The sequence below is a fragment of the Magallana gigas genome, chromosome 7 (assembly GCF_963853765.1).
Source record: "Magallana gigas chromosome 7, xbMagGiga1.1, whole genome shotgun sequence".
Lineage (NCBI taxonomy): Eukaryota > Metazoa > Mollusca > Bivalvia > Ostreida > Ostreidae > Magallana > Magallana gigas.
Window position 1 is genome coordinate 16,056,462 of NC_088859.1, and position 14,489 is coordinate 16,070,950.

A 14,489-nucleotide genomic window follows, 5' to 3' on the forward strand; every position below is an offset into this window, starting at 1 on the left:
ACACGATTATGCAAGATTGGTAGCAAAGATATCTTTAACGCGAATATGTCAATTTAATAAAATAAAATTTAAAGATTTTTCATACTAGCATTTGCTATGGAATTGCCAACAACTCGCATGCAAAAATAAATCGCCTCAAACTAATTTATAAGTAGTAAATTCAAGTATGTTACAGTGCCAGTAAATTTGAAATTAATCGTCTAATTCCCCAAAATTACTTGATTTCATTAAAAATGCATCAATTTGAATCATCGAAATAGTTTTGTACCTTTTACTTTAAACTGAGAAAAAGTAGTATATATTTTAATAATATAGAATTGTAAAGAAAAAATCAAATTTAATCGCAATCTTTATGTGATTTATAGAATCTCTATAATATGCGAAACAACGATCAGAGGCAATTGACAAAAACTTCATCGATATCTTTTTAATTTTTTACCCTTCTAATGGCTTTGTATTCCATTTGCCATGACGAGTGAATTTGTTAGTAACATCTCCGTCAATTCAACAAGTGCATGGATAAAGGAGGTGGAATCAGTCAACACAGGGGTGTATACAGATTCTTTCCTCCTGCTCATCTTTGGTGGTATACCTTGGCAAGTCTACTTCCAGCGAGTTCTGTCTGCAAGAACAGCGAGAGCGTCGCGTTATCTTTCGTTTCTTGGGGCCTTTAATGCCTCATAATGTCTGTTCCTTCTGTACTTATTGGTGCTATAGCAGCGTATGCAGGTAAGACATTACACTTTGTTTGGAAAAAAGGAATATCAAAAATCTCTGATTCAGAAAGTTATTAAAACACATTTGTTAAAAGAATCAAAGATTTTATGATCAAAATAGATTTCCTATTTATTCATTTTATAGTATTCATTCGCATATTACAATTTTGCTTGGCTTTGCTTTCTAGATTGGAATAGCACATATGTCACTAAAGACAACTTCAATGCATCAGATATACCGAACAGAGCGTCTGACATCCTACCATTGGTCTTGCAATATTCCGTCAAAAGGTACTACAATCTGTTATATTTAAATGTCCTATATTAAATACAAGGAAACTTTTCATTAGAGAGATAAGATAATCATTTAATAATTCTTTTATAATTTCACAGGCTTCTGAAAAAGAAATTATATGGGTGATGCAGATTGCAATTTTCGGTGTCGGAGCCTTAGCCACAGAAATTGCCATCAATGTGGACTCTATCTATACATTATGGTACCTTTGTTCTGATCTCGTCTACGTCGTACTTTTTCCACAGCTAGTCTGTGTAATTTACCTAAGGAACTCGAACACATACGGGTCTCTCTTAGGATACATAGTCGGCATGTTCTTTCGGATAGCTGGAGGAGAGCCTTCTCTTGGTATTGGTACGCTGATAAAGTATCCTTACTATTCTGAGAAGTACGGACAGATGTTTCCTTTCAAGACCCTTTGCATGATGATGTCAATGGTAAAGATCATCGCTTTTTCACCTTTGACTGATATTTTGTTTAAGAAAGGGATAATACATCATCGTTTTGATGTATTTAAGTGTGGACTTTCCCAATCTAGTTTCGATGAAAAGGTGCATAACAACAATCTGACGTTAGATCACGCTACTCTTACTGTTAGTGATGCTGGCTTTACACATCCAATTGAAGAAGTGAAAATTACCAGGGATGTTTGATAATATGCACAACAGTTTTACCAATCTATCTAATGAACTAATTGTTTTAATATAACGTTAAAACAACGGTTTAGCACACATTGTGCATGATGCTTGCTTATTCTTAAGAGATATTCAATTTGTATTTCAGCAAAATTTTCTGTAATGAAAGCTTAATTTTTTTTTTTTAGGTTTTCAGAGGCGATTTTTCCACATTGAAACAAAATGTAATTAAGGTCACTAAGGTGATACTTGCAACCGTTCTTTCGGTTAATGACAATGAAATAAATGGGACATATTATGCTGAATAAATATTAAAATGTGATTGTATGTAAATTTATGAAATTCTATCATCGAACCGTTCCTTCTATTCTCATTTTAATCGAAGTTAACGGCCTTTAAACGTTTTATTTTTTATTTAATTTACATCGGGTTTTTTTTTGTTGTTGCAAAAACCATATTTGATTTGTACAACATTAATGTATATGTTCTTGGTTATGTTGGTTACGAAAGTTATCAATGTCTCGGGAGTCTCTAGGCTCTATTACTTTGTTGTAGCAAAGTTCTAGAGTTAGTTTTTGAAATCCAACCGTTATATCATAATGGCGATCATTGATACAATATCAAATTTTAGAAAATTGTTTAGTTTGGCGATAAGCAGTTCATCACAAAGGTAATACAAGGTAAAGGGATATGGTAAGATTTAAGCAGAACATTTTTAAATTTTGTTTTTCAAATTTTCACTTTTTCGAAGTAACAGATTTGGAGTAAATCATGAGAAGTAGCATAGAGCTTACAAATCAAACTAATCTGTCATATGGAGTTTTTAACATATGAATTAATTAACCAAAAAAAACCCCACCAAACCCCCCCCCCCCAAAAAAAAACCCGAACAAACAGACAGACATGATATACACTATAAAACTGTTAAGTTAAAAAAAACTTTTCTTTTACCAGTTTTAAACCAATGAAAACAATAACATGGCTCGACCCTTGTTTATCAAACAAAAAATTGTAAGCTCATTTCTTACTTGTTACTCGACAACTTAATAAATTTACAATAAATTTTGAAAGATCTTCAGAAATACTTTAGCTAAGCATTTCAGAATACCGTATAATATATACTAGGGTCTAATCTCTCAACGTATTTATGATAATTAACAAAAACACAAACCAGAAACACGTACACATACACAAATAGGAATTATGAATACTGGACAACAAAATATATCAATAACATTGAAAATCAAGAATCCCTTCACATCAAGGCATGATATCTCTGGCATCATGCCTTCAGAGATAAATAAGGCTTAGAAGGCCACAAACAAGGAAAGGGCCACCTGCACGAAGGGAACGAAGAAGCTACCCAGCTGGAGACAAATACACATTGTTCCAAAGAAGGCCAGGGTCCCCCTATCAACACATAATGGATATGAAGCCATTTCTTTCTTGAAAAAAAACCCTCATAAAATTATCGCCAATGAATCTGTTTTGCATCATTAAATTCCTATTTTATTAGCCTTTTAGTTGCAAAACATAATTAACGTCATTCAAACAGCAAATCTTAAAAAGTCCATTGTGACGTAGTATCCTACCATGCAATATGGGTGATATCCATTGCTGTTGATGTAACATGTGATTAGATTATATTCAAATCATCATCGACTAAAACCCCGTCTTGAACCGCGGGCCAGCCGACTTCTCTAAGATCCAGTCCCGACTTCTCGGATGATTCAGCAAGTTATTTTTCCGATTTCACCCTGAAAACCTTAAAAGAAGTTGTGATTGCTCTTAGGCCATCGGTTGTTTGATGCTCAATATGGATTTCATACATATTTCTTTAGGTTTAAGATGTTCACAGAAGTATTCCATGCCTTTAAAAGCTGTCTCTCTACTTTATGCCATTCCTTACGAGCGGAAAGTATAATTTTTGTAACTGTAGCTGAATGTTTTGTGCTAATGTTTTCATTAATTTGTCCTAATATCAGCGAAAAGTAATGAGTTTATTTGCAAAAAACTTTTAGCTTTGAAATTGAGCGAATGGAATATCGTAGTTTTTTTTTTATGTTGCTGTCATTTTTAAGTTTAAAAAACTAAATAAAACTAGATCTATGAAACGCAGGGTTTTTTGACAGTTTAATAAAAAACTGTTGTTGAATAGACTATTTACATATGTATTAAATGAAATAGAATCTAGACCGATGAATAAATAAGATAAAAATATGAAGTAATCCATTTATTATCAATTCTAGAACAAACGTGGATAGAGGAAACTCATCACATAATACATGCATAAACAAGTATTAAATTTCACGTACAGCACCAAGGATAGCATCGTCGGAAACCCACGGCCAGTCTCGCATACGCTTACTGAGCGTATGCGAGACTAGCGGTGGGTTTCCGACAGTAAGCGTATGCGAGACTGGCCGTGGGTTTCCGACGATGCAAGGATAGCGGATTCCTGGTGATTGCTTAAATTTACTTGGCTCTTTGAAGGTAGCTTAGAGCAAACTTAAACATATGAATTTATAAAAAAAAAAAAAAAGGTACTGCTTCTACTGAACTGCAATATTATTTAGACTTTATCTTCTTATGTATGCGCGGGTAACATGGTATTGTTTGAGCTACGGAGCGTGTTGAATACTTTACAGTTATATACAAACGAATGGAACTTAGATGTAAATGTATCTAAAACTAAAGTTGTTTATCTAGGCGTTGGGTTCAATTATAAGGGTATATTTTTTACCACTTATAAACAATTAGCGGCACAAGGTCGCAAAGCCATATTTGCTCTCAAATCAATATTTAATCAGCTTAATTTAAACCATTGTACTTTGTTTCCTATTTTTGGATACATGTGGACCGACAAAAGTAATTTAAACAGTAACAGTCGTATTTGTCTACCAATCATTCGAAAAAGACTTAAAGACAATTTTATTCAAACATTTTATTCAACACAGCAAGATGCAAATAGAAAAAAAGTGTTTTATTTACAAGCATTTAGTTGATAATCTTTGCTTACAGTTTTATTTAGAAAAATCAATACTAAAATTGTACAAAAAATGTATTCCCAAAATGAGGTTGTCCTCTCATAATCTGATAATTGAAACGGGTCGACACAAAAAAAATATACCAAGAGACAAAAGATTTTGTAAAACTTGTATTACAGACATTGAAAACGAATATCATTTCATACTTGTATGCCCAATGTATTTAAGATAACGATCAAAGCTAATCAAAAAGTATTATTGGGGTAAGCCACCCATGTGCAAATTAATACAGTTACAAAGTGAAAACAATATCAAAGAATTGTGTAATTTAGGAAAATTCATTTACAAAGCCCTTACATTCAGAACGGTTTAAACTACATTGTGCCATTTGCTGATTTAAATTGTTATTACTATCAATATATGTACATGTATGTGTTATTTTTGTGTACATTTTTCAATAACCAGTATGTCATTCTCCAAATACAAATTCTGTAAACATATGAGTTTGTGTGTACGCAAGTGATTTTTAATAACTGACCGTCTATTTTTGCCTATATTTTTGTTTGTATTGTTCACCATTATAAGTGCTATAAGACATATGTCTTTTGCAATAAAGAAATTGAAAAAGCGAAGCAAATAATTAATGCTTAAATAAACTTTTTAAATTTTTTTCAATGGTTATACTTAATTTACAGAATTTAACCGATTTAATATACATTTAATATAATTAATAATTCCAACACATTTAAACAAGATTATCGAATCATTATACAATTTCAATCTTGTTAATCAATTGCTCAGGCACAAATATGGCAACTTTCCAATCATTAATTGCATTTGTAAAGTAATAAACAAAATAATGATATTCACAAAAATAACAGCAGTTATATATATACAAAAATATACCAAGAGACAAAAAGATTTTGTAAAACTTGTATTACAGACATTGAAATATATATATGTAAGGGCTTTGTAAATGAATTTTCCTAAATTACAACATTTTTAAGGTAGTCCTATACTCGCACTTAATGAGCCTAATCATTCAAAACTTGGTTTTAAATACATGTATACTGTAAACGTATTACATTTGGCTGTGTATTCTAAGTAGCGTTTTGACGGAAAACGGCGTTCGCTAAATCAAGTACATCGCCAAATATCAAATATAAGTAAATTTAGAAATGCGCTGAACCAAATTCACGATAACGTTTTGAAAAATCATTTTCCGACTAAGTGGTACTTTCACAGTAGAAATAAAAAAAGGAAGAATGTATAATTGTTTTTCATTTCTCATGATCAGCAATATATCCAACCTTGCGCAAAACATTGAAAGTTATGAAATTTTCAAGGCTTATTTTTTATATTAACTAATTATAAATTTTGGTAAAATTTTAACGGGACATACAAAATAGAGTTTACATATTTTCTTAAAGCTACATATTAAGCTTTAATATTTTATATTCATACAGATCATCAGTGACAAAGTCTATAGCTTTAAAACTTGATTTATCAATATTTTTTTGCAAAAATTATTGTAAATCAGTACGTTTTGTGGAACTGACTTTTTGGAATACAACACAAATATGTGCGTTGCAAATATTGTCATGGACTCAAACCTATTTAACTGGTATTTGTCCTATAATAAATAACATGTTGACATATTACTCTCTACGCTTTAAGCTCCAAACCAAGTTGAATATGACAAAAATTTCCGGTGAATATTCATATCTTGGATCATTTTTGTGCTTAGGCCTGGCAACATTGTTAGACAGATTTCAAATATTAGTTAATGATTGATTAATCAAATACCAGATAGCTTCTGTCTCCAAATTCTACCTTATATTCGTAAATGCAAACAAACAATTTTTTTGGTGATGGTGGTTATTAATCAAAACAAAGACGATACAAACTATCAACCTTTATAAACTAGGTTTCGAAGATCGGTGTTATAATGGCACAGAACAAATAAACATATTGCTTGAAGACTTATTGATAATATTTTCCTACAGTTTAATTTTTAATCATATGAGAGGGTGGGGATTACAATATAAGTCTTCTAATGAAATAATACAAAAATGAATATTCAAATAATGGAAATATTTTTTTCTTATTTGCAGAACATTTTCATCACGCTTTTTGTGAAGAATAACCTTTACATAATTTTATGTAGGCCTGTTTATCTTGTCTCAAATTAGACGTTTAAACATAACCAACTACCTGGATAGTCGGTGCATTGTTATCACAAGAAATGTTTTTTTAATTACTTTTTTTGTTCGTCAGGGAGGTTTTCAAACATCAATCATTTCTCTTATATTACGGAAATTTGAGATATACATTCCTTTAATGATTGCCTAGTATCTATGGCTTTGCTGATAAAACGTGTACGGTGTAACATTTCTTGGTAAACACAACGATAGTATTTTACCTGTTGTTCTAAATGAAATAAGAAATGTGTTAAAATCTCTGAGGGTTTTCTAAACAAATTAATGTAAGCAGGTTGCCTCCAGTCTCTTACAAAACAATAAGTCAAAAGTCTGAAATTAAAATCGTTAGTAGATTTTGATCCTGTTTCACATGCGTAATACTTTGTTTTCGAAACACCTGATCACCGATTCATTGAGAGTTGAATATGTATAACAGCCTTCAAGTGCTTTTTCAAAGGCACTGAAGCAATATTTTGCATTTTTCACTTGCGCATCGTTTTCTTTGTCGAATAGGTTGTACTTCCTGTGTTCATTTGCAAAATAAGAGTCTGGAAAGATTTCACCCAAGTACTCGTTTCCCAGGAAAAACTCTGGCAGAGTCTCCTTATCGAAAACCAGTTTCAAGAACTTCAAAAAGTAACCAAGTGCCGCGCGAACACCCTCAAGATGAAAGTTTTGCGGAGCAATTGTAGAGATTGTCATCAGCTGTATGCAGTACATGGTTATCGTTTTTAGATGATAAGAATTCAGCAAATTAGCTGCATGGTTTTGTCTTTCCTTTAGAGTTTTGACAACAGCTTTCATGATGCGACAAGCAGTTACAAAATACAGTCGATATCTTTCCCCTAAGCATATATCAAACATGTACCTTTCATACGACGACGAGCAGTTCCGCCAGATGATGTCTTTGTCTTTTTCACGAATGCAGAGGTTTTCTTTGTTGATCCATTTAATGATACCAAATCTAGGAAAGTTGACTGTAATAGATGCTGGATGCATTGTTGCTGATGGAGAAACCAGGACGGTGTCATATCCAAGATGAAGACCTGGGACAAAGTCAACATCAATCGGAAATGGTAAATCTGAGAAAAATTTGATATTAATGGTTGATGGTCTCGACCCACGAGTAACACTGTATCCCTTTCGTATTAAATCAACCTCTGTAACGGATACTGTTTTATCAAAAAGAGATTTGAATACTTTCTCTTGTAAAACACGGGTGTTAATGTAGCATGTTCCTTGATCCATCTGAAATACCTCAAGTTTTTGCAATCGAGGACAACGTTCGTTCAACTCTGATTGATTCAGAACTCTCAGACGCATTTGCCCTGGGAGAATTTTACCATTTGTATCTTTCAAGCGTACCTCTTGTAACTGCAGTCCTGAGAATTGAAATGGTACAATTACATCGAATTCATCTGGAGCCACAATTTTCAATCCTTGCCTTGCACTTCCTTGACGTATAAAATTGACATCGATCGCCAAATTCTCAAATGATCTTTGTGCCTGAGTTTTAAGCTCAGATAGAATGATATCCAAGACGTCATCAACAACAACGCAAGCCTGCTCCCAGATGTCAGCTGAAAACTGGTAGACCATCGTCTGAGACTGAATTTTAGACTTCAGTGGTCTATCTCCTGGACGAAAAACATGAACAGGAGCCATCCATTTGTTTGAAAACTGTCCCTTTTCGCCGCTTGCCATCTCCAACAAAACAACAAACAAACAAACAAAAAACAGAAAGTAGGTTTCTACGAACTGTACCGTTGTTTAAACAATCTGTTTGGTCGATACAAAATTTAGGACAGTAGGCGTAGGCTTCCACTAACTTTTGCACCTGATATCATATCTATTAAAGATTAAGTATGCAATGGATTCCTGTAAAATTTTGTATAACTGTTGACGATAGAAAAAACGACACTAAAACGCCCATCCATTAGTTGAAAAATTTGATATCTTTAACAACGTTGAAGAGAATTTTTGTCTTCGCCAAAATAAATCAACTTTTTTCTATCACATTGCGCGCAGTGTTAATCATGCTTTTTGTATAGGCCTTAGATCTGAAATTGATCAACACATGTTAAGTATTGCTAATGTATCTTTGAAATTCATAATCAGGTTAATTATGATAACCTTTAATGTCCTGTATTTGATTTTGCATGTATCTCCAACAACGTGTAGTGGTTTAATATAAAAAATATATGCTTATGATTCTAAATCCAAATGAATTTCATTATTATTTATTAGCACTCATTACGTCTTTACAAAAAAGACTTTTCATTATCATCAGTCGTGAATAAATCGGGTTGGGTTGATGGGATACACGTATCATGACACTTTCACAGACTGACTCATCTGTTTTTACGTTAAGACAACTTGTTCCTATCTCTAGACAACCTGAGGCCCGTTTCAGAAAGATTTCCTAAGATGTTTCCAATGACAGAACTTAAGATATGCCTATTCTCTTTACTCACACTTAAAAATGCTGACATAAGCGTTTTAAAATGATACTGTTGGTGAATTATAGATGTTTATCTAATATGTGATAAGCTTTTAGAATACTTTTTAATATATGAGTCAATATGATATGAAAATATGAAATATTTTGACATATTTTCTCTTGAGATATTACAATGCCAGCGTCCTTATAAATTATGGAATCTTATTTGTTCAAAGGGCGACCTATGGACAATATCTGGAGTTGCAAAAATTAAACAGAGATTTACTAATAAGTTTATTGGACATTTATTAAAAAATCTCACTAACGAGAACTGCAGGGATATAATTTAATTAATAAGTCTTCAAGCTTCATGATATTGTGTAGAATCATAATTGTTGAAACCGCGATTCTTAGATTATTTAAACAATAGAATGCTTTATTTGGAAATTCATAAGGGATATAAAGGAGGCGACGTTGCAGAAAAAATATACACAAACCGCATTAGCGTGTTATGTAATTTTTTTTCACCTTCTCTATAAACCGCATGAATCATCAAAGAAGCCTTTTTATTGTTTATATTTACATCTTTCTTTTAACATATGTAAAAAGTAAGTAAAATTCACTAAATTACTGTTAATGTACATGAATTCGTTAGCTTGATAAAACAACCAAATCGTCTCCTATGGAAATTTGAGTCTGACGGCGTCATACAGCATTATTGTAAATAATAGCATTTATGTAAATTGTGTTATGTTATTTTTATGCCAGTACCAAAAAAAATAGTCTAGTCATAATATAATTGTAATTCTAATTTTTGAGTATTTTTTAGTATTTAGCTGATCCTCTTTAATTGTCTACATTAGCCAATCAGAGTGCGGCGTTTAGTCACGCGATGTTTTGACTATGTCATTTTAACTGTCAGCCGTCAACAAGCAATCAACCCACCCTCCTTCCCCTTCATCACATTTGTAGTTGGGGATTTATTTTGCACTGTATTTCACATGTATGTTGCTGTTGATGTGTGAAATGCTGCTTTTGTTCAACAATATTTTTGTTGTATGTATAATTTAATTCTGGTTGTAACGCGCTTTCTGATTGGCTAAAAAATTATTTTATATCGTATAAAGAATGTTGCCTACGTCATAGTAAGACTAACGTCAAAAATGTATCAATACGCCTGACGTTACGTTTGAATTTTGTACAATTTTACGTCATTTTAAAGGTCAAATGACCGTTTTTTCTACAATGAACAGTAAAAAAAATTAAATTATAAGCAATGAATTCAATATTTATTAGTTTTATACGATATAAAATAGTTTGGAGCAGTTAACGCTTTTTTATAAACCGCTTCGCGGTTTATAAAGCGTAAACTGCCCCAAACCATTTTATATCGTATAAAACAAATAAATATTGAATTCATTACTTAAATATTTGGTACATTTTGATATTGTATACATCTTTGTTTCAATTAATATGGGGGAGGTCATTTGCTCACCTTTTATAACTAACATTCAATGTCTGGCAATTGATATTATGACTGTTTGAAGACCTCCCCTTATTGCCTAATTTTTCTTTTTGGCAAAAATAAATGGCAGTTTATACACACAACCATGTTTTATGTTTTTCTATCAATCCTGGCCAGATCAACAATATTACATAATGATTATTTCGTGCAGTCCGTGATTTTTTAAGGTCTTTTTAGGTTTCGACCTGTCGATAAACGGGGTGTATATATTCCAGTCTGGCTGTATAAGGTTCCGTAAGAAATAAAGGGAATCATACTCTGTAGATGTATATATATTAATTTATATTTAAAACAACATCGACTAAAACACTCGCCTGATCCCTAAGTTCAACTCTAACATCATTGGTTGACTTAGTCTGAATTTAGGATAAGAGACATTTCTCCAGGCCAGGAGACGTTCACAGCAGCCTTTAATACGTTTATTAACTGTCTCCTTTTGCGTTTTGTTACGTATCACGTTGGAAAAGTACAATTTTACTTTCTGTTGCTGATAGTTTGGTTTTTTTTTATCAAATTGATACAATGTTAAGAAAAGACAATTGGTTACAAAGGCAACGTATTGAAACAAAATAATATAAACTCAAAGATCGTTTCAAACGACGTACGACACCAAGAACAAGGATTGGGGACATCAAGTGATAGTCAAGTTCAAAGGCCATTTGGGGTTAGTATCATTGATTGAAATTTTGATAAACTTGATTTCAAAACAATTAGTATTTAACTTCCAATTTACATTCCTTAATTTGTTATCAAAATTTTAAAAAAAATATGATTTTATAGTAAGTATTCTCTTTCAACACCTTAACCTCAAAAACATGTATATAACAAAAGCCATAAATGTTTAACCGCCTTTCATTAATTCTCACTCTGCAGACTTGATATAATTAATTCACTCAGTTTGAAATTTAACTGTATACCATCTGTCACTTACGCTAATATAGTACTGTTTATTTCTAGTGTCTCCATTTCTTGTACACATCATTTTGAACATCTTTGCTATAAGTTCGAAATTAGTTTCCGGATTGTTCAAGTGTTGATTTTGAATTTCCAGAACTCATCCGACCGACCTTTAAAGTTTAAAAAGGCGCTTTAAATACCACGTGAAACATTGCTTTTTGGACTTTGACGGAAACCGACCAAAAAAGAAATATCCTCCATATGCTCAAAAATTTACTATCTAAAACCATATCAAAAGACTATCAAGTTGGTGCTGTAAAGGGGGATATGCTCGCCGACAGAAGTATAATAGAAAATCTTTTTGAAAGAGAGGGGAAGGCTATTAGAAGGACATGGTTTCGACATTATTTTGATTATCTCCTTTTGTACATCTAACTCGATCGAGTCCGGTTAAAACATGGTATATTTGAAAGGTGTAAATAAATATAGAAATTGACATGTCTTATAATTCCAAGAAAATACGTTACTACCGAATAACAGATTGCCGAAAACAGTTCTATTGGAAAATATTAGAGCGTGAGTTCCATAACTGTCTGATAATTTCAATATTTAATTTGTTAATTTTCATGTACCTAATAGAGCACAGTAACATGAAATTATAAAGTCTATTTTTTCTGGAAAAAAATTGTTTTAAATAATTATTTTAAAAAATGTATTAATTTTTTTATGGGGCAATTCCAAACCTCAAAAGACAGCACTGTTTAAAAAAACTAAACTGTTTGAGTTGATTCTATTGTTAAAAATATTTATTCTGTGATTGCTATACTTTCTAGGGGCCATCCTTTATAAATAAAATAATAAAGTTTTATTTATTTTTTCTTTCAACATTCACCTAAAACTCTAAGAATTAAAAATCAACAGGGAGACATCTATTAATTGATGCTAAAACTGTTTAATTGAAGAAGTATTTTATTCAAGTATATAGATACATTGAAATGTTTTGAACAGCCGGCATAATGCCTATTTATGTTCTCTCCTGTTTTTTTTTTTAATTTGAAACAGTTTAATGAACTGTAGAATTGGATTTCATTGCCTATCGTTGTCAGATTTCATGCTTGATTTGCATTTTTGCAATGGTTTAGTCAAGTTGATAGATACTGAAATGTAATGTTTGCGGACACTTCCTTTAGTGTGGTTTTTGAATTATCTAATTAAAATAATATAGAGGATATTTTGTATTGTACCATTGCAAAAATTCTACCAAGACCTTCAGCAACGCAAAGTATGTTTTTATACTATGAGAATAAAGTTAATTGAGTATGAAAGTTCAGATATCTAAAATTTCAAGAATACTTTTATTAATTATAACATACCATTTCAAATGATAATAAAGAAATATACAAGTACATCATGATCACTATTTATATCTAAATTGATTTTACCACCTTTTATATTTTAATTATAAACAATTTAATTGCAATTTAATTGATTTATCTCTCCTATTTTACTACTGACCAGTTGATAAACATACTTGTACAATTGTCATGTTCATTTTCATAAAAATTCTGATATATATATATATATATATATATATATATATATATATATATATATATATATATATATATATATATATATATATCAGAATTTTTATGAAAATGAACATGACAATTGTACAAGTATGTTTATCAACTGGTCAGTAGTAAAATAGGAGAGATAAATCAAGACTCGTGTCACATCAACTTACATGTTTAGCAAGTGTGATACATAAAAAACCATCCATCAAAATTACTGTAAGCACTCCTTATTGAGTGTTTGGTCTGAATTTTGAAGCTTTTTCATGACACTTAATTTTAGGTTGGGTAGGAAGAGTAGCGTCCCTTCCTCAAACTGTAAAAAAAAAACCCACTATACTATTACAATATTCCTGAAATCGACAATAATTTCTTTGTATAGTGAAAATCCGGTTAATTATGGACAATAATTAGGTCAGAGCTATTTGCAGAAGGATATCAATTATAAACTGTCTGATAGGAATCGTATAATTGAACACGTCATAACTACTTACTACATCATCACTTTATTGATATTATAATGGTTTTTTCGAATTATAAGCAAAATAACACACTTTCTATAGTTTTAGATTAAATAAGAATTTAACGATTTCTGCACTCTCTTTTCAGATAAGCTTTCTTATTTGGACCATCAAAGATGGTTATAGCGTTAGGGTCAAATGAATTTTCTAAATATTCCTGTAAATTGTAGCCAGCACCCACCATCAGTTCTCGGAGGCCCCAATGGTGCAACAGCCCATAGGTTGTAGATTATCAGTTTAGGCATGCTGAACAAAAAATGATATATCTTATGGCTTTATTTCTTTTGCGCGTGCAACACAATAATTTGAATAATTTATGTTTTGTAAAAATATATATAAAAATATAATAAAACTATTTGTTTTCGAAGGGTAGGGTTGGGTGTGCTTGAGGAAGAGAGAGAGAGAGAGGGGGGGGGGTCAGATATATGTATTTAGAAGACGTATTAAAACATTTCAAATTCTCAAGAAACTCGTGGATCTGAGCACTACTTTATTTACTTGATAAAATATGAGGTGTCAAGAACCCACATTTCGTAGTTATATAATTCCTATAATTATAATTGCTTTATTGACCAATTAAGGGCCTTCAAGGGGCAACATGAAGATTGTACATACAACATCCAATGTACATAAAACATTTAATAAACATATACAAGAGGGAAAAAGTTGGATGATTGAAAGAGCTAGGACAGACATGA

The 14,489-nt window shown here is 31.6% G+C and overlaps 1 long non-coding RNA gene across 1 annotated transcript; it reads left to right on the top strand.

Annotated features, from left to right (window-relative positions):
- Positions 1-341: 341 nt before the first annotated feature.
- LOC136270294 (uncharacterized) lies at positions 342-1,932 on the top strand. The gene is made up of 3 exons (XR_010708054.1): positions 342-729; positions 905-1,007; positions 1,110-1,932. It is a non-coding gene; the product is annotated as an uncharacterized lncRNA (long non-coding RNA).
- The last annotated feature ends 12,557 nt before the right edge of the window (positions 1,933-14,489 follow it).